Source organism: Eubalaena glacialis, chromosome 1 (genome assembly GCF_028564815.1).
Source record: "Eubalaena glacialis isolate mEubGla1 chromosome 1, mEubGla1.1.hap2.+ XY, whole genome shotgun sequence".
Lineage (NCBI taxonomy): Eukaryota > Metazoa > Chordata > Mammalia > Artiodactyla > Balaenidae > Eubalaena > Eubalaena glacialis.
Window position 1 is genome coordinate 143,856,401 of NC_083716.1, and position 20,354 is coordinate 143,876,754.

Here is a 20,354-nt window from a genome sequence, read left to right on the forward strand (position 1 = left end):
CAAGTAGGGAGATTGTTAGTAAAGCGGCTGGAATGGCGAACCCGAGCACAAGGAGAGGAGAAATGAGGTGCGTTTTAGAAACCTTTCCCGATCACACGGTGTACCATTTTCTGGGTTTCCCAGGCATGTTTTCGATGTAGGAAGGTGCCCTTGAACCTGGAGATTTGGGAACCATGGGGTGGGTACCGCGCGGTATTACTTTAAAGCGTCTGCGTTTGCTCACCCAACCTCACCAATCCTCTCAGCCCCAGGAGTGTCCAGCCTTATGTCTCATCCAGCTGTGGGTCTAGATATGGTCAATCCAGGTTGCATCAGAGCCCCCGAACGGATTTTGTAAGAATTTCTCTCTCTTTCACTCTCTTTGTTTTATGGGGTCCATTTTAAGGAATTTATTTTGATAATGGGGTTGAGCTGCTTTTCCCTGCTGTGTTTATGCCGCTTTACACCCTCTTGATTCAACTCCAGAGAGATATCAATACATAGGTTTTAAGATTCTTGCTAGTCAGATATATTGTTGTGCGGTGAATACGGGGTGTTGAGTCCAGTTCACTGAGCAGGGAGGAGGTCTTGTCTGTTACATATTTGGCTTATGGAACGGTATGTGAGCTAATTTCAAACCCTTGTTTTAGGCATCACCCCACCTCACCTTTCCCGTTAAGCAGCCATAGTGTGTCTTCTAAATGTGTGACTCTGTTCTGTTTTGTAATTCAGTTCAAGTGTAGCGATTTTGACATGCCCTCTATAAGTGATATCTTAGGATAAGTGTCTTTTTCTGTGTGACTTATTTCACTTAGAATCCTCGTCCCTAAATCCACTCATCATGCTGCTACTAGCCTTATGACATTGATTTCATGGCTGAGTGATATTCCATTGTGCCTAAGTACCACAACTTCTTTATCCATTTCTCTCTTTCCTGGGATGTTTAAGGTGTACTGAAGTGGAGGTTCTTGTACACAGAGCAGCCCTAAACTTTGGGGTGCCTGTGTCTGGTTGATTTTTAGTTTTCCCCATTTATACGCCCATGAGTCGAAGTGCCCTATGCTCTCTCAGCTGTGTTTATTACATGTTTCAGGACACACCGTACACTTCTCCAGAGTGGCTGTTGGCAACTGACATCCCGCCCATCAGCGTAGCAAGGCTCCCATGTCTCCGTGGCCTGTCCTGCATTTCTGGTTTTTACACTTCTTGCAGCATGGCCCTTTTGACCGATGGCAAGCGAGACTTCTTTGTAGTGCTGATTGGCACTTCCGGCTTGCTTGGTTGGCCAAAAAGGGCGTATGCGTTTTTTCCTGAATATATTCAGGGAAAAACGCATACGCCCTTTTTGGCCAAGGGCATCATTGTCAACGTTTTGCCGCTTTTCATGTGCTTTAAAGGCGAGTCGAATCTACCTCCTGAAATCTGTTTCCTGCAATTCTGCCTTGCTTTCAAATCCTCTTCGTTGCCTTCCCTCAATATATTTGTGGACGAGAGTTATCATTTATAACTCTGCAGGTTTGTGAATTGCAGTGGCCCTGAGCTCCATTTGTCAACTCGCTTTTTTGGGAGCTGCCCGCAAAAGCGCAGGATTGCTTCAGGCCCTATTCTGGTTCCGGGGGGCAGGCTGAGCCTGTGCTTCATTCTTCTTCCTGATGGGGAAATAGTGTGACCTCTGCCTGTCCCAACACCTAGAGCTAGTCTCTCATTGGTTCCCCGTCTTCCCGTTCATCCTCAGGACAAATTGCAACCTGTACGAAACAAACAGGAGGTTCAAGGTGCTGATTCTCCAAGTAGGGAGATTGTTAGTAAAGCGACTGGAATGGCGAACCCGAGCACAAGGAGAGGAGAAATGAGGTGCGTTTTAGAAACCTTTCCCGATCACACGGTGTACCATCTTCTGGGTTTCCCAGGCATGTTTTGGATGTAGGAAGGTGCCCTTGAACCTGGAGATTTGGGACCCATGGGGTGGGTACCGCGCGGTATTACTTTAAAGCGTCTGCGTTTGCTCACCCAACCTCACCAATCCTCTCAGCCCCAAGAGTGTCCAGCCTTATGTCTCATCCAGCTGTGGGTCTAGACATGGTCAATCCAGGTTGCATCAGAGCCCCCGAACGGATTTTGTAAGAATTTCTCTCTCTTTCACTGTCTTTGTTTTATGGGGTTCATTTTAAGGAATTTATTTTGATAATGGGGTTGAGCTGCTTTTCCCTGCTGTGTTTATGCCGCTTTACACCCTCTTGATTCAACTCCAGAGAGATATCAATACATAGGTTTTAAGATTCTTGCTAGTCAGATATATTCTTGTGCGGTGAATAGGGGGTGTTGAGTCCAGTTCACTGAGCAGGGAGGAGGTCTTGTCTGTTACATATTTGGCTTATGGAACGGTATGTGAGCTAATTTCAAACCCTTGTTTTATGCATCACCCCACCTCACCTTTCCCGTTAAGCAGCCATAGTGTGTCTTCTAAATGTGTGACTCTGTTCTGTTTTGTGATTCAGTTCAAGTGTAGCGATTTTGACATGCCCTCTATAAGTGATATCTTAGGATAAGTGTCTTTTTCTGTGTGACTTATTTCACTTAGAATCCTCGTCCCTAAATCCACTCATCATGCTGCTACTAGCCTTATGACATTGATTTCATGGCTGAGTGATATTCCATTGTGCCTAAGTACCACAACTTCTTTATCCATTTCTCTCTTTCCTGGGATGTTTAAGGTGTACTGAAGTGGAGGTTCTTGTACACAGAGCAGCCCTAAACTTTGGGGTGCCTGTGTCTGGTTGATTTTTAGTTTTCCCCATTTATACGCCCCTGAGTGGAAGTGCCCTATACTCTGTAAGCTGTGTTTATTACATGTTTCAGGACACACCGTACACTTCTCCAGAGTGGCTGTTGGCAACTGACATCCTGCCCATCAGCGTAGCAAGGCTCCCATGTCTCCATGGCCTGTCCTGCATTTCTGGTTTTTACACTTTTTGCAGCATGGCCCTTTTGACCGATGGCAAGCGAGACTTCTTTGTAGTGCTGATTGGCACTTCCGGCTTGCTTGGTTGGCCAAAAAGGGCGTATGCGTTTTTTCCTGAATATATTCAGGGAAAAACGCATACGCCCTTTTTGGCCAAGGGCATCATTGTCAACGTTTTGCCGCTTTTCATGTGCTTTAAAGGCGAGTCGAATCTACCTCCTGAAATCTGTTTCCTGCAATTCTGCCTTGCTTTCAAATCCTCTTCGTTGCCTTCCCTCAATATATTTGTGGACGAGAGTTATCATTTATAACTCTGCAGGTTTGTGAATTGCAGTGGCCCTGAGCTCCATTTGTCAACTTGCTTTTTGGGGAGCTGGCCGCAAAAGCGCAGGATTGCTTCAGGCCCTATTCTGGTTCCGGGGGGCAGGCTGAGCCTGTGCTTCATTCTTCTTCCTCATGGGGAAATAGAGTGACCTGTGCCTGTCCCAACACCTAGAGCTAGTCTCTCATTGGTTCCTCGTCTTCCCGTTCATCCTCAGGACAAATTGCAACCTGTACGAAACAAACAGGAGGTTCAAGGTGCTGATTCTCCAAGTAGGGAGATTGTTAGTAAAGCGGCTGGAATGGCGAACCCGAGCACAAGGAGAGGAGAAATGAGGTGCGTTTTAGAAACCTTTCCCGATCACACGGTGTACCATTTTCTGGGTTTCCCAGGCATGTTTTCGATGTAGGAAGGTGCCCTTGAACCTGGAGATTTGGGAACCATGGGGTGGGTACCGCGCGGTATTACTTTAAAGCGTCTGCGTTTGCTCACCCAACCTCACCAATCCTCTCAGCCCCAGGAGTGTCCAGCCTTATGTCTCATCCAGCTGTGGGTCTAGATATGGTCAATCCAGGTTGCATCAGAGCCCCCGAACGGATTTTGTAAGAATTTCTCTCTCTTTCACTCTCTTTGTTTTATGGGGTCCATTTTAAGGAATTTATTTTGATAATGGGGTTGAGCTGCTTTTCCCTGCTGTGTTTATGCCGCTTTACACCCTCTTGATTCAACTCCAGAGAGATATCAATACATAGGTTTTAAGATTCTTGCTAGTCAGATATATTGTTGTGCGGTGAATACGGGGTGTTGAGTCCAGTTCACTGAGCAGGGAGGAGGTCTTGTCTGTTACATATTTGGCTTATGGAACGGTATGTGAGCTAATTTCAAACCCTTGTTTTAGGCATCACCCCACCTCACCTTTCCCGTTAAGCAGCCATAGTGTGTCTTCTAAATGTGTGACTCTGTTCTGTTTTGTAATTCAGTTCAAGTGTAGCGATTTTGACATGCCCTCTATAAGTGATATCTTAGGATAAGTGTCTTTTTCTGTGTGACTTATTTCACTTAGAATCCTCGTCCCTAAATCCACTCATCATGCTGCTACTAGCCTTATGACATTGATTTCATGGCTGAGTGATATTCCATTGTGCCTAAGTACCACAACTTCTTTATCCATTTCTCTCTTTCCTGGGATGTTTAAGGTGTACTGAAGTGGAGGTTCTTGTACACAGAGCAGCCCTAAACTTTGGGGTGCCTGTGTCTGGTTGATTTTTAGTTTTCCCCATTTATACGCCCATGAGTCGAAGTGCCCTATGCTCTCTCAGCTGTGTTTATTACATGTTTCAGGACACACCGTACACTTCTCCAGAGTGGCTGTTGGCAACTGACATCCCGCCCATCAGCGTAGCAAGGCTCCCATGTCTCCGTGGCCTGTCCTGCATTTCTGGTTTTTACACTTCTTGCAGCATGGCCCTTTTGACCGATGGCAAGCGAGACTTCTTTGTAGTGCTGATTGGCACTTCCGGCTTGCTTGGTTGGCCAAAAAGGGCGTATGCGTTTTTTCCTGAATATATTCAGGGAAAAACGCATACGCCCTTTTTGGCCAAGGGCATCATTGTCAACGTTTTGCCGCTTTTCATGTGCTTTAAAGGCGAGTCGAATCTACCTCCTGAAATCTGTTTCCTGCAATTCTGCCTTGCTTTCAAATCCTCTTCGTTGCCTTCCCTCAATATATTTGTGGACGAGAGTTATCATTTATAACTCTGCAGGTTTGTGAATTGCAGTGGCCCTGAGCTCCATTTGTCAACTCGCTTTTTTGGGAGCTGCCCGCAAAAGCGCAGGATTGCTTCAGGCCCTATTCTGGTTCCGGGGGGCAGGCTGAGCCTGTGCTTCATTCTTCTTCCTGATGGGGAAATAGTGTGACCTCTGCCTGTCCCAACACCTAGAGCTAGTCTCTCATTGGTTCCCCGTCTTCCCGTTCATCCTCAGGACAAATTGCAACCTGTACGAAACAAACAGAAGGTTCAAGGTGCTGATTCTCCAAGTAGGGAGATTGTTAGTAAAGCGGATGCAATGGCGAACCCGAGCACAAGGAGAGGAGAAATGAGGTGCGTTTTAGAAACATTTCCCGATCACACGGTGTACCATCTTCTGGGTTCCCATGCATGTTTTCGATGTAGGAAGATGCCCTTGAACCTGGAGATTTGGGACCCATGGGGTGGGTACCGCGCGGTATTACTTTAAAGCGTCTGCGTTTTCTCACCCAACCTCTCCAATCCTCTCAGCCCCAAGAGTGTCCAGCCTTATGTCTCATCCAGCTGTGCGTCTAGATATGGTCAATCCAGGTTGCATCAGATCCCCCGAACGGATTTTGTAAGAATTTCTCTCTCTTTCACTGTCTTTGTTTTATGGGGTTCATTTTAAGTAATTTATTTTGATAATGGGGTTGAGCTGCTTTTCCCTGCTATGTTTATGCCGCTTTACACCCTCTTGATTCAACTCCAGAGAGATATCAATACATAGGTTTTAAGATTCTTGCTAGTCAGATATATTCTTGTGCGGTGAATAGGGGGTGTTGAGTCCAGTTCACTGAGCAGGGAGGAGGTCTTTTCTGTTACATATTTGGCTTATGGAACGGTATGTGAGCTAATATCAAACCCTTGTTTTATGCATCACCCCACCTCACCTTTCCCGTTAAGCAGCCATAGTGTGTCTTCTAAATGTGTGACTCTGTTCTGTTTTGTAATTCAGTTCAAGTGTAGCGATTTTGACATGCCCTCTATAAGTGATATCTTAGGATAAGTGTCTTTTTCTGTGTGACTTATTTCACTTAGAATTCTCGTCCCTAAATCCACTCATCATGCTGCTACTAGCCTTATGACATTGATTTCATGGCTGAGTGATATTCCATTGTGCCTAAGTACCACAACTTCTTTATCCATTTTTCTCTTTCCTGGGATGTTTAAGGTGTACTGAAGTGGAGGTTCTTGTACCCAGAGCAGCCCTAAACTTTGGGGTGCCTGTGTCTTGTTGATTTTTAGTTTTCCCAATTCATACGCCCATGAGTGGAAGTGCCCTATGCTCTGTAAGCTGTGTTTATTACATGTTTCAGGACACACCGTACACTTCTCCAGAGTGGCTGTTGGCAACTGACATCCCGCCCATCAGCGTAGCAAGGCTCCCATGTCTCCATGGCCTGTCCTGAATTTCTGGTTTTTACACTTTTTGCAGCATGGCCCTTTTGACCGATGGCAAGTGAGACTTCTTTGTAGTGGTGATTGGCACTTCCGGCTTGCTTGGTTGGCCAAAAAGGGCGTATGCGTTTTTTCCCGAATATATTCAGGAAACAACGCATACGCCCTTTTTGGCCAAGGGCATCATTGTCAACGTTTTGCCGCTTTTCATGTGCTTTAAAGGCGAGTCGAATCTACCTCCTGAAATCTGTTTCCTGCAATTCTGCCTTGCTTTCAAATCCTCTTCCTTGCCTTCCCTCAATATATTTGTGGACGAGAGTTATCATTTATAACTCTGCAGGTTTATGAATTGCAGTGGCCCTGAGCTCCATTTGTCAACTCGCTTTTTTGGGAGCTGGCCGCAAATGCGCAGGATTGCTTCAGACCCTATTCTGGTTCCGGGGGGCAGGATGAGCCTGTGCTTCATTCTTCTTCCTGATGGGGAAATAGAGTGACCTGTGCCTGTCCCAACACCTAGAGCTAGTCTCTCATTGGTTCCCCGTCTTCCCGTTCATCCTCAGGACAAATTGCAACCTGTACGAAACAAACAGGAGGTTCAAGGTGCTGATTCTCCAAGTAGGGAGATTGTTAGTAAAGCGGCTGGAATGGCGAACCCGAGCACAAGGAGAGGAGAAATGAGGTGCGTTTTAGGAACCTTTCCCGATCACACGGTGTACCATCTTCTGGGATCCCATGCATGTTTTCGATGTAGGAAGATGCCCTTGAACCTGGAGATTTGGGACCCATGGGGTGGGTACCGCGCGGTATTACTTTAAAGCGTCTGCGTTTTCTCACCCAACCTCTCCAATCCTCTCAGCCCCAAGAGTGTCCAGCCTTATGTCTCATCCAGCTGTGCGTCTAGATATAGTCAATGCAGGTTGCATCAGAGCCCCCGAACGGATTTTGTAAGAATTTCTCTCTCTTTCACTGTCTTTGTTTTATGGGGTTCATTTTAAGTAATTTATTTTGATAATGGGGTTGAGCTGCTTTTCCCTGCTATGTTTATGCCGCTTTACACCCTCTTGATTCAACTCCAGAGAGATATCAATACATAGGTTTTAAGATTCTTGCTAGTCAGATATATTCTTGTGCGGTGAATAGGGGGTGTTGAGTCCAGTTCACTGAGCAGGGAGGAGGTCTTGTCTGTTACATATTTGGCTTATGGAACGGTATGTGAGCTAATATCAAACCCTTGTTTTATGCATCACCCCACCTCACCTTTCCCGTTAAGCAGCCATAGTGTGTCTTCTAAATGTGTGACTCTGTTCTGTTTTGTAATTCAGTTCAAGTGTAGCGATTTTGACATGCCCTCTACAAGTGATATCTTAGGATAAGTGTCTTTTTCTGTGTGACCTATTTCACTTAGAATCCTCGTCCCTAAATCCACTCATCATGCTGCTACTAGCCTTATGACATTGATTTCATGGCTGAGTGATATTCCATTGTGCCTAAGTACCACAACTTCTTTATCCATTTTTCTCTTTCCTGGGATACTTAAGTTGTAGCTAAGTGGAGGTTCTTGTACACAGAGCAGCCCTAAACTTTAGGGTGCCTGTGTCTTGTTGATTTTTAGTTTTCCCAATTTATACGCCCATGAGTGGAAGTGCCCTATGCTCTGTAAGCTGTGTTTATTACATGTTTCAGGACACACCGTACACTTCTCCAGAGTGGCTGTTGGCAATTGACATCCCACCCCTCAGCCTAGCAAGGCTCCCATGTCTCCATGGCCTGTCCTGCATTTCTGGTGTTTACTCTTTTTGCAGAGTGGCCCTTTTGACCGATGGCAAGCGAGACTTCTTTGTAGTGCTGATTGGCACTTCCGGCTTGCTTGGTTGGCCAAAAAGGGCGTATGCGTTTTTTCCTGAATATATTCAGGAAAAAACGCATACGCCCTTTTTGGCCAAGGGCATCATTGTCAACGTTTTGCCGCTTTTCATGTGCTTTAAAGACGAGTCGAATCTACCTCCTGAAATCTGTTTCCTGCAATTCTGCCTTGCTTTCAAATCCTCTTCGTTGCCTTCCCTCAATATATTTGTGGACGAGAGTTATCATTTATAACTCTGCAGGTTTGTGAATTGCAGTGGCCCTGAGCTTCATTTGTCAACTCGCTTTTTTGGGAGCTGGCAGCAAAAGCGCAGGATTGCTTCAGGCCCTATTCTGGTTCCGGGGGGCAGGCTGAGCCTGTGCTTCATTCTTCTTCCTGATGGGGAAATAGAGTGACCTGTGCCTGTCCCAACACCTAGAGCTAGTCTCTCATTGGTTCCCCGTCTTCCCGTTCATCCTCAGGACAAATTGCAACCTGTACGAAACAAACAGGAGGTTCAAGGTGCTGATTCTCCAACTAGGGAGATTGTTAGTAAAGCGGCTGGAATGGCGAACCCGAGCAAAAGGAGAGGAGAAATGAGGTGCGTTTTAGAAACCTTTCCCGATCACACGGTGTACCGTCTTCTGGGTTTCCCAGGCATGTTTTCGATGTAGGAAGGTGCCCTTGAACCTGGAGATTTGGGACCCATGGGGTGGGTACCGCGCGGTATTACTTTAAAGGGTCTGCGTTTGCTCACCCAACCTCACCAATCCTCTCAGCCCCAGAGTGTCCAGCCTTATGTCTCATCCAGCTGTGCGTCTAGATATGGTCAATGCAGGTTGCATCAGAGCCCCCGAACGGATTTTGTAAGAATTTCTCTCTCTTTCACTCTCTTTGTTTTATGGGGTTCATTTTAAGTAATTTATTTTGATATTGGGGTTGAGCTGCTTTTCCCTGCTGTGTTTATGCCGCTTTACACCCTCTTGATTCAACTCCAGTGAGATATCAATACATAGGTTTTAAGATTCTTGCTAGTCAGATATATTCTTGTGCGGTGAATAGGGGGTGTTGAGTCCAGTTCACTGAGCAGGGAGGAGGTCTTGTCTGTTACATATTTGGCTTATGGAACGGTATGTGAGCTAATTTCAAACCCTTGTTTTATGCATCACCCCACCTCACCTTCCCCGTTAAGCAGCCATAGTGTGTCTTCTAAATATGTGACTCTGTTCTGTTTTGTAATTCAGTTCAAGTGTAGCGATTTTGACATGCCCTCTATAAGTGATATCTTAGGATAAGTGTCTTTTTCTGTGTGACTTATTTCACTTAGAATCCTCGTCCTTAAATCCACTCATCATGCTGCTACTAGCCTTATGACATTGATTTCATGGCTGAGTGATATTCCATTGTGCCTAAGTACCACAACTTCTTTATACATTTTTCTCTTTCCTGGGATGTTTAATGTGTACTGAAGTGGAGGTTCTTGTACACAGAGCAGCCCTAAACTTTGGGGTGCCTGTGTCTTGTTGATTTTTAGTTTTCCAAATTTATACGCCCATGAGTGGAAGTGCCCTATGCTCTCTCAGCTGTGTTTATTACATGTTTCAGGACACACCGTACACTTCTCCAGAGTGGCTGTTGGCAACTGACATCCCGCCCATCAGCGTAGCAAGGCTCCCATGTCTCCATGGCCTGTCCTGAATTTCTGGTTTTTACACTTTTTGCAGCATGGCCCTTTTGACCGATGGCAAGCGAGACTTCTTTGTAGTGCTGATTGGCACTTCCGGCTTGCTTGGTTGGCCAAAAAGGGCGTATGCGTTTTTTCCCGAATATATTCAGGAAACAACGCATACGCCCTTTTTGGCCAAGGGCATCATTGTCAACGTTTTGCCGCTTTTCATGTGCTTTAAAGGCGAGTCGAATCTACCTCCTGAAATCTGTTTCCTGCAATTCTGCCTTGCTTTCAAATCCTCTTCGTTGCCTTCCCTCAATATATTTGTGGACGAGAGTTATCATTTATAACTCTGCAGGTTTGTGAATTGCAGTGGCCCTGAGCTCCATTTGTCAACTCGCTTTTTTGGGAGCTGGCCGCAAAAGCGCAGGATTGCTTCAGGCCCTATTCTGGTTCCGGGGGGCAGGCTGAGCCTGTGCTTCATTCTTCTTCCTGATGGGGAAATAGAGTGACCTGTGCCTGTCCCAACACCTAGAGCTAGTCTCTCATTGGTTCCCCGTCTTCACGTTCATCCTCAGGACAAATTGCAACCTGTACGAAACAAACAGGAGGTTCAAGGTGCTGATTCTCCAAGTAGGGAGATTGTTAGTAAAGCGGCTGGAATGGCGAACCCGAGCACAAGGAGAGGAGAAATGAGGTGCGTTTTAGAAACCTTTCCCGATCACACGGTGTACCATCTTCTGGGTTTCCCAGGCATGTTTTCGATGTAGGAAGGTGCCCTTGAACCTGGAGATTTGGGACCCATGGGGTGGGTACCGCGCGGTATTACTTTAAAGCGTCTGCGTTTGCTCACCCAACCTCACCAATCCTCTCAGCCCCAGGAGTGTCCAGCCTTATGTCTCATCCAGCTGTGGGTCTAGATATGGTCAATCCAGGTTGCATCAGAGCCCCCGAACGGATTTTGTAAGAATTTCTCTCTCTTTCACTCTCTTTGTTTTATGGGGTCCATTTTAAGGAATTTATTTTGATAATGGGGTTGAGCTGCTTTTCCCTGCTGTGTTTATGCCGCTTTACACCCTCTTGATTCAACTCCAGAGAGATATCAATACATAGGTTTTAAGATTCTTGCTAGTCAGATATATTCTTGTGCGGTGAATAGGGGGTGTTGAGTCCAGTTCACTGAGCAGGGAGGAGGTCTTGTCTGTTACATATTTGGCTTATGGAACGGTATGTGAGCTAATTTCAAACCCTTGTTTTATGCATCACCCCACCTCACCTTTCCCGTTAAGCAGCCATAGTGTGTCTTCTAAATGTGTGACTCTGTTCTGTTTTGTAATTCAGTTCAAGTGTAGCGATTTTGACATGCCCTCTATAAGTGATATCTTAGGATAAGTGTCTTTTTCTGTGTGACTTATTTCACTTAGAATCCTCGTCCCTAAATCCACTCATCATGCTGCTACTAGCCTTATGACATTGATTTCATGGCTGAGTGATATTCCATTGTGCCTAAGTACCACAACTTCTTTATCCATTTCTCTCTTTCCTGGGATGTTTAAGGTGTACTGAAGTGGAGGTTCTTGTACACAGAGCAGCCCTAAACTTTGGGGTGCCTGTGTCTGGTTGATTTTTAGTTTTCCCCATTTATACGCCCATGAGTCGAAGTGCCCTATGCTCTCTCAGCTGTGTTTATTACATGTTTCAGGACACACCGTACACTTCTCCAGGGTGGCTGTTGGCAACTGACATCCCGCCCATCAGCGTAGCAAGGCTCCCATGTCTCCATGGCCTGTCCTGCATTTCTGGTTTTTACACTTTTTGCAGCGTGGCCCTTTTGACCGATGGCAAGCGAGACTTCTTTGTAGTGCTGATTGGCACTTCCGGCTTGCTTGGTTGGCCAAAAAGGGCGTATGCGTTTTTTCCTGAATATATTCAGGAAAAAACGCATACGCCCTTTTTGGCCAAGGGCATCATTGTCAACGTTTTGCCGCTTTTCATGTGCTTTAAAGGCGAGTCGAATCTACCTCCTGAAATCTGTTTCCTGCAATTCTGCCTTGCTTTCAAATCCTCTTCGTTGCCTTCCCTCAATATATTTGTGGATGAGAGTTATCATTTATAACTCTGCAGGTTTGTGAATTGCAGTGGCCCTGAGCTCCATTTGTCAACTCGCTTTTTTGGGAGCTGCCCGCAAAAGCGCAGGATTGCTTCAGGCCCTATTCTGGTTCCGGGCGGCAGGCTGAGCCTGTGCTTCATTCTTCTTCCTGATGGGGAAATAGAGTGACCTCTGCCTGTCCCAACACCTAGAGCTAGTCTCTCATTGGTTCCCCGTCTTCCCGTTCATCCTCAGGACAAATTGCAACCTGTACGAAACAAACAGGAGGTTCAAGGTGCTGATTCTCCAAGTAGGGAGATTGTTACTAAAGCGGCTGGAATGGCGAACCCGAGCACAAGGAGAGGAGAAATGAGGTGCGTTTTAGAAACATTTCCCGATCACACGGTGTACCATCTTCTGGGTTCCCATGCATGTTTTCGATGTAGGAAGATGCCCTTGAACCTGGAGATTTGGGACCCATGGGGTGGGTACCGCGCGGTATTACTTTAAAGCGTCTGCGTTTTCTCACCCAACCTCTCCAATCCTCTCAGCCCCAAGAGTGTCCAGCCTTATGTCTCATCCAGCTGTGCGTCTAGATATGGACAATCCAGGTTGCATCAGATCCCCCGAACGGATTTTGTAAGAATTTCTCTCTCTTTCACTGTCTTTGTTTTATGGGGTTCATTTTAAGTAATTTATTTTGATAATGGGGTTGAGCTGCTTTTCCCTGCTATGTTTATGCCGCTTTACACCCTCTTGATTCAACTCCAGAGAGATATCAATACATAGGTTTTAAGATTCTTGCTAGTCAGATATATTCTTGTGCGGTGAATAGGGGGTGTTGAGTCCAGTTCACTGAGCAGGGAGGAGGTCTTGTCTGTTACATATTTGGCTTATGGAACGGTATGTGAGCTAATATCAAACCCTTGTTTTATGCATCACCACACCTCACCTTTCCCGTTAAGCAGCCATAGTGTGTCTTCTAAATGTGTGACTCTGTTCTGTTTTGTAATTCAGTTCAAGTGTAGCGATTTTGACATGCCCTCTATAAGTGATATCTTAGGATAAGTGTCTTTTTCTGTGGGACCTATTTCACTTAGAATCCTCGTCCCTAAATCCACTCATCATGCTGCTACTAGCCTTATGACATTGATTTCATGGCTGAGTGATATTCCATTGTGCCTATGTACCACAACTTCTTTATCCATTTTTCTCTTTCCTGGGATACTTAAGTTGTAGCTAAGTGGAGCTTCTTGTACACAGAGCAGCCCTAAACTTTGGGGTGCCTGTGTCTTGTTGATTTTTAGTTTTCCCCATTTATACGCCCATGAGTCGAAGTGCCCTATGCTCTCTCAGCTGTGTTTATTACATGTTTCAGGACACACCGTACACTTCTCCAGAGTGGCTGTTGGCAACTGACATCCCGCCCATCAGCGTAGCAAGGCTCCCATGTCTCCATGGCCTGTCCTGCATTTCTGGTTTTTACACTTCTTGCAGCATGGCCCTTTTGACCGATGGCAAGCGAGACTTCTTTGTAGTGCTGATTGGCACTTCCGGCTTGCTTGGTTGGCCAAAAAGGGCGTATGCGTTTTTTCCTGAATATATTCAGGAAAAAACGCATACGCCCTTTTTGGCCAAGGGCATCATTGTCAACGTTTTGCCACTTTTCATGTGCTTTAAAGGCGAGTCGAATCTACCTCCTGAAATCTGTTTCCTGCAATTCTGCCTTGCTTTCAAATCCTCTTCGTTGCCTTCCCTCAATATATTTGTGGACGAGAGTTATCATTTATAACTCTGCAGGTTTGTGAATTGCAGTGGCCCTGAGCTCCATTTGTCAACTCGCTTTTTTGGGAGCTGCCCGCAAAAGCGCAGGATTGCTTCAGGCCCTATTCTGGTTCCGGGGGGCAGGCTGAGCCTGTGCTTCATTCTTCTTCCTGATGGGGAAATAGTGTGACCTCTGCCTGTCCCAACACCTAGAGCTAGTCTCTCATTGGTTCCCCGTCTTCCCGTTCATCCTCAGGACAAATTGCAACCTGTACGAAACAAACAGGAGGTTCAAGGTGCTGATTCTCCAAGTAGGGAGATTGTTAGTAAAGCGGCTGCAATGGCGAACCCGAGCAAAAGGAGAGGAGAAATGAGGTGCGTTTTAGAAACCTTTCCCGATCACACGGTGTACCATCTTCTGGGTTCCCATGCATGTTTTTGATGTAGGAAGATGCCCTTGAACCTGGAGATTTGGGACCCATGGGGTGGGTACCGCGCGGTATTACTTTAAAGCGTCTGCGTTTTCTCACCCAACCTCTCCAATCCTCTCAGCCCCAAGAGTGTCCAGCCTTATGTCTCATCCAGCTGTGCGTCTAGATATGGTCAATCCAGGTTGCATCAGATCCCCCGAACGGATTTTGTAAGAATTTCTCTCTCTTTCACTGTCTTTGTTTTATGGGGTTCATTTTAAGTAATTTATTTTGATAATGGGGTTGAGCTGCTTTTCCCTGCTATGTTTATGCCGCTTTACACCCTCTTGATTCAACTCCAGAGAGATATCAATACATAGGTTTTAAGATTCTTGCTAGTCAGATATATTCTTGTGCGGTGAATATGGGGTGTTGAGTCCAGTTCACTGAGCAGGGAGGAGGTCTTGTCTGTTACATATTTGGCTTATGGAACGGTATGTGAGCTAATATCAAACCCTTGTTTTATGCATCACCCCACCTCACCTTTCCCGTTAAGCAGCCATAGTGTGTCTTCTAAATGTGTGACTCTGTTCTGTTTTGTAATTCAGTTCAAGTGTAGCGATTTTGACATGCCCTCTATAAGTGATATCTTAGGATAAGTGTCTTTTTCTGTGTGACTTATTTCACTTAGAATTCTCGTCCCTAAATCCACTCATCATGCTGCTACTAGCCTTATGACATTGATTTCATGGCTGAGTGATATTCCATTGTGCCTAAGTACCACAACTTCTTTATCCATTTTTCTCTTTCCTGGGATGTTTAAGGTGTACTGAAGTGGAGGTTCTTGTACCCAGAGCAGCCCTAAACTTTGGGGTGCCTGTGTCTTGTTGATTTTTAGTTTTCCCAATTCATACGCCCATGAGTGGAAGTGCCCTATGCTCTGTAAGCTGTGTTTATTACATGTTTCAGGACACACCGTACACTTCTCCAGAGTGGCTGTTGGCAACTGACATCCCGCCCATCAGCGTAGCAAGGCTCCCATGTCTCCATGGCCTGTCCTGCATTTCTGGTTTTTACACTTTTTGCAGCATGGCCCTTTTGACCGATGGCAAGCGAGACTTCTTTGCAGTGCTGATTTGCACTTCTGGCTTGCTTGGTTGGCCAAAAAGGGCGTACGCGTTTTTTCCTGAATGTATTCAGGAAAAAACGCGTACGCCCTTTTTGGCCAAGGGCATCAATGTCAACGTTTTGCCACTTTTCATGTGCTTTAAAGGCGAGTCGAATCTACCTCCTGAAATCTGTTTCCTGCAATTCTGCCTTGCTTTCAAATCCTCTTCGTTGCCTTCCCTCAATATATTTGTGGACGAGAGTTATCATTTATAACTCTGCAGGTTTATGAATTGCAGTGGCCCTGAGCTCCATTTGTCAACTCGCTTTTTTGGGAGCTGGCCGCAAATGCGCAGGATTGCTTCAGACCCTATTCTGGTTCCGGGGGGCAGGCTGAGCCTGTGCTTCATTCTTCTTCCTGATGGGGAAATAGAGTGACCTGTGCCTGTCCCAACACCTAGAGCTAGTCTCTCATTGGTTCCCCGTCTTCCCGTTCATCCTCAGGACAAATTGCAACCTGTACGAAACAAACAGGAGGTTCAAGGTGCTGATTCTCCAAGTAGGGAGATTGTTAGTAAAGCGGCTGGAATGGCGAACCCGAGCACAAGGAGAGGAGAAATGAGCTGCGTTTTAGAAACCTTTCCCGATCACACGGTGTACCATCTTCTGGGTTTCCCATGCATGTTTTCGATGTATGAAGATGCCCTTGAACCTGGAGATTTGGGACCCATGGGGTGGGTACCGCGCGGTATTACTTTAAAGCGTCTGCGTTTGCTCACCCAACCTCATCAATCCTCTCAGCCCCAAGAGTGTCCAGCCTTATGTCTCATCCAGCTGTGCGTCTAGATATGGTCAATGCAGATTGCATCAGAGCCCCCGAACGGATTTTGTAAGAATTTCTCTCTCTTTCACTGTCTTGGTTTTATGGGGTTCATTTTAAGTAATTTATTTTGATAATGGGGTTGAGCTGCTTTTCCCTGCTGTGTTTTTGCCGCTTTACACCCTCTTGATTCAACTCCAGAGAGATATCAATACATAGGTTTTAAGATTCTTGCTAGTCAGATATATTCTTGTGCGGTGAATAGAGGGTGTTGAGTCCAGTTCACTGAGCAGGGAGGAGGTCTTGTCTGTTACATATTTGGCTTATGGAACGGTATGTGAGCTACTTTCAAACCCTTGTTTTATGCATCACCCCACCTCACCTTTCCCGTTAAGCAGCCATAGTGTGTCTTCTAAATGTGTGACTCTGTTCTGTTTTGTAATTCAGTTCCAGTGTAGCGATTTGACATGCCCTCTATAAGTGATATCTTAGGATAAGTGTCTTTTTCTGTGTGACTTATTTCACTTAGAATCCTCGTCCCTAAATCCACTCATCATGCTGCTACTAGCGTTATGACATTGATTTCATGGCTGAGTGATATTCCATTGTGCCTAAGTACCACAACTTCTTTATCCATTTTTCTCTTTCCTGGGATGTTTAAGGTGTACTGAAGTGGAGGTTCTTGTAAACAGAGTAGCCCTATACTTTGGGGTGCCTATGTCTTGTTGATTTTTAGTTTTCCCAATTTATACGCCCATGAGTGGAAGTGCCCTATGCTCTCTCAGCTGTGTTTATTACATGTTTCAGGACACACCGTACACTTCTCCAGAGTGGCTGTTGGCAACTGACATCCCGCCCATCAGCGTAGCAAGGCTCCCATGTCTCCATGGCCTGTCCTGCATTTCTGGTTTTTACACTTTTTGCAGCATGGCCCTTTTGACCGATGGCAAGCGAGACGTCTTTGTAGTGCTGATTGGCACTTCCGGCTTGCTTGGTTGGCCAAAAAGGGCGTATGCGTTTTTTCCTGAATACATTCAGGAAAAAACGCGTACGCCCTTTTTGGCCAAGGGCATCATTGTCAACGTTTTGCCGCTTTTCATGTGCTTTAAAGGCGAGTCGAATCTACCTCCTGAAATCTGTTTCCTGCAATTCTGCCTTGCTTTCCAATCCTCTTCGTTGCCTTCCCTCAATATATTTGTGGACGAGAGTTATCATTTATAACTCTGCAGGTTTGTGAATTGCAGTGGCCCTGAGCTCCATTTGTCAACTCGCTTTTTTGGGAGCTGGCCGCAAATGCGCAGGATTGCTTCAGACCCTATTCTGGTTCTGGGGGGCAGGCTGAGCCTGTGCTTCATTCTTCTTCCTGATGGGGAAATAGAGTGACCTGTGCCTGTCCCAACACCTAGAGCTAGTCTCTCATTGGTTCCCCGTCTTCCCGTTCATCCTCAGGACAAATTGCAACCTGTACGAAACAAACAGGAGGTTCAAGGTGCTGATTCTCCAACTAGGGAGATTGTTAGTAAAGCGACTGGAATGGCGAACCCGAGCACAAGGAGAGGAGAAATGAGGTGCGTTTTAGAAACCTTTCCCGATCACACGGTGTACCATCTTCTGGGTTTCCCAGGCATGTTTTCGATGTAGGAAGGTGCCCTTGAACCTGGAGATTTGGGACCCATGGGGTGGGTACCGCGCGGTATTACTTTAAAGCGTCCTGCGTTTGCTCACCCAACCTCACCAATCCTCTCAGCCCCAGAGTGTCCAGCCTTATGTCTCATCCAGCTGTGCATCTAGATATGGTCAATCCAGGTTGCATCAGAGCCCCCGAACGGATTTTGTAAGAATTTCTCTCTCTTTCACTGTCTTTGTTTTATGGGGTTCATTTTAAGGAATTTATTTTGATAATGGGGTTGAGCTGCTTTTCCCTGCTGTGTTTATGCCGCTTTACACCCTCTTGATTCAACTCCAGTGAGATATCAATACATAGGTTTTAAGATTCTTGCTAGTCAGATATATTCTTGTGCGGTGAATAGGGGGTGTTGAGTCCAGTTCACTGAGCAGGGAGGAGGTCTTGTCTGTTACATATTTGGCTTATGGAACGGTATGTGAGCTAATTTCAAACCCTTGTTTTATGCATCACCCCACCTCACCTTCCCCGTTAAGCAGCCATAGTGTGTCTTCTAAATATGTGACTCTGTTCTGTTTTGTAATTCAGTTCAAGTGTAGCGATTTTGACATGCCCTCTATAAGTGATATCTTAGGATAAGTGTCTTTTTCTGTGTGACTTATTTCACTTAGAATCCTCGTCCCTAAATCCACTCATCATGCTGCTACTAGCCTTATGACGTTGATTTCATGGCTGAGTGATATTCCATTGTGCCTAAGTACCACAACTTCTTTATCCATTATTCTCTTTCCTGGGTTGTTTAAGGTGTACTGAAGTGGAGGTTCTTGTACACAGAGCAGCCCTAAACTTTGGGGTGCCTGTGTCTGGTTGATTTTTAGTTTTCCCAATTTATACGCCCATGAGTGGAAGTGCCCTATGCTCTGTAAGCTGTGTTTATTACATGTTTCAGGACACACCGTACACTTCTCCAGAGTGGCTGTTGGCAACTGACATCCCGCCCATCAGCGTAGCAAGGCTCCAATGTCTCCATGGCCTGTCCTGCATTTCTGGTTTTTACACTTTTTGCAGCATGGCCCTTTTGACCGATGGCAAGCGAGACTTCTTTGTAGTTCTGATTGGCACTTCCGGCTTGCGTGGTTGGCCAAAAAGGGCGTATGCGTTTTTTCCTGAATATATTCAGGAAAAAACGCATACGCCCTTTTTGGCCAAGGGCATCATTGTCAACGTTTTGCCGCTTTTCATGTGCTTTAAAGGCGAGTTGAATCTACCTCCTGAAATCTGTTTCCTGCAATTCTGCCTTGCTTTCAAATCCTCTTCCTTGCCTTCCCTCAATATATTTGTGGACGAGAGTTATCATTTATAACTCTGCAGGTTTGTGAATTGCAGTGGCCCTGAGCTCCATTTGTCAACTCGCTTTTTTGGGAGCTGGCCGCAAATGCGCAGGATTGCTTCAGACCCTATTCTGGTTCCGGGGGGCAGGCTGAGCCTGTGCTTCATTCTTCTTCCTGATGGGGAAATAGAGTGACCTGTGCCTGTCCCAACACCTAGAGCTAGTCTCTCATTGGTTCCCCGTCTTCCCGTTCATCCTCAGGACAAATTGCAACCTGTACTAAACAAACAGGAGGTTCAAGGTGCTGATTCTCCAACTAGGGAGATTGTTAGTAAAGCGACTGGAATGGCGAACCCGAGCACAAGGAGAGGAGAAATGAGCTGCGTTTTAGAAACCTTTCCCGATCACACGGTGTACCATCTTCTGGGTTTCCCAGGCATGTTTTCGATGTAGGAAGATGCCCTTGAACCTGGAGATTTGGGACCCATGGGGTGGGTACCGCGCGGTATTACTTTAAAGCGTCTGCGTTTGCTCACCCAACCTCATCAATCCTCTCAGCCCCAAGAGTGTCCAGCCTTATGTCTCATCCAGCTGTGCGTCTAGATATGGTCAATGCAGGTTGCATCAGAGCCCCCGAACGGATTTTGTAAGAATTTCTCTCTCTTTCACTGTCTTGGTTTTATGGGGTTCATTTTAAGTAATTTATTTTGATAATGGGGTTGAGCTGCTTTTCCCTGCTGTTTTTTTGCCGCTTTACACCCTCTTGATTCAACTCCAGAGAGATATCAATACATAGGTTTTAAGATTCTTGCTAGTCAGATATATTCTTGTGCGGTGAATAGGGGGTGTTGAGTCCAGTTCACTGAGCAGGGAGGAGGTCTTGTCTGTTACATATTTGGCTTATGGAACGGTATGTGAGCTAATTTCAAACCCTTGTTTTATGCATCACCCCACCTCACCTTTCCCGTTAAGCAGCCATTGTGTGTGTTCTAAATATGTGACTCTGTTCTGTTTTGTTATTCAGTTCAAGTGTAGCGATTTTGACATGCCCTCTATAATTGATATCTTAGGATAAGTGTCTTTTTCTGTGTGACCTATTTCACTTAGAATCCTCGTCCCTAAATCCACTCATCATGCTGCTACTAGCCTTATGACATTGATTTCATGGCTGAGTGATATTCCATTGTGCCTAAGTACCACAACTTCTTTATCCATTTCTCTCTTTCCTGGGATGTTTAAGGTGTACT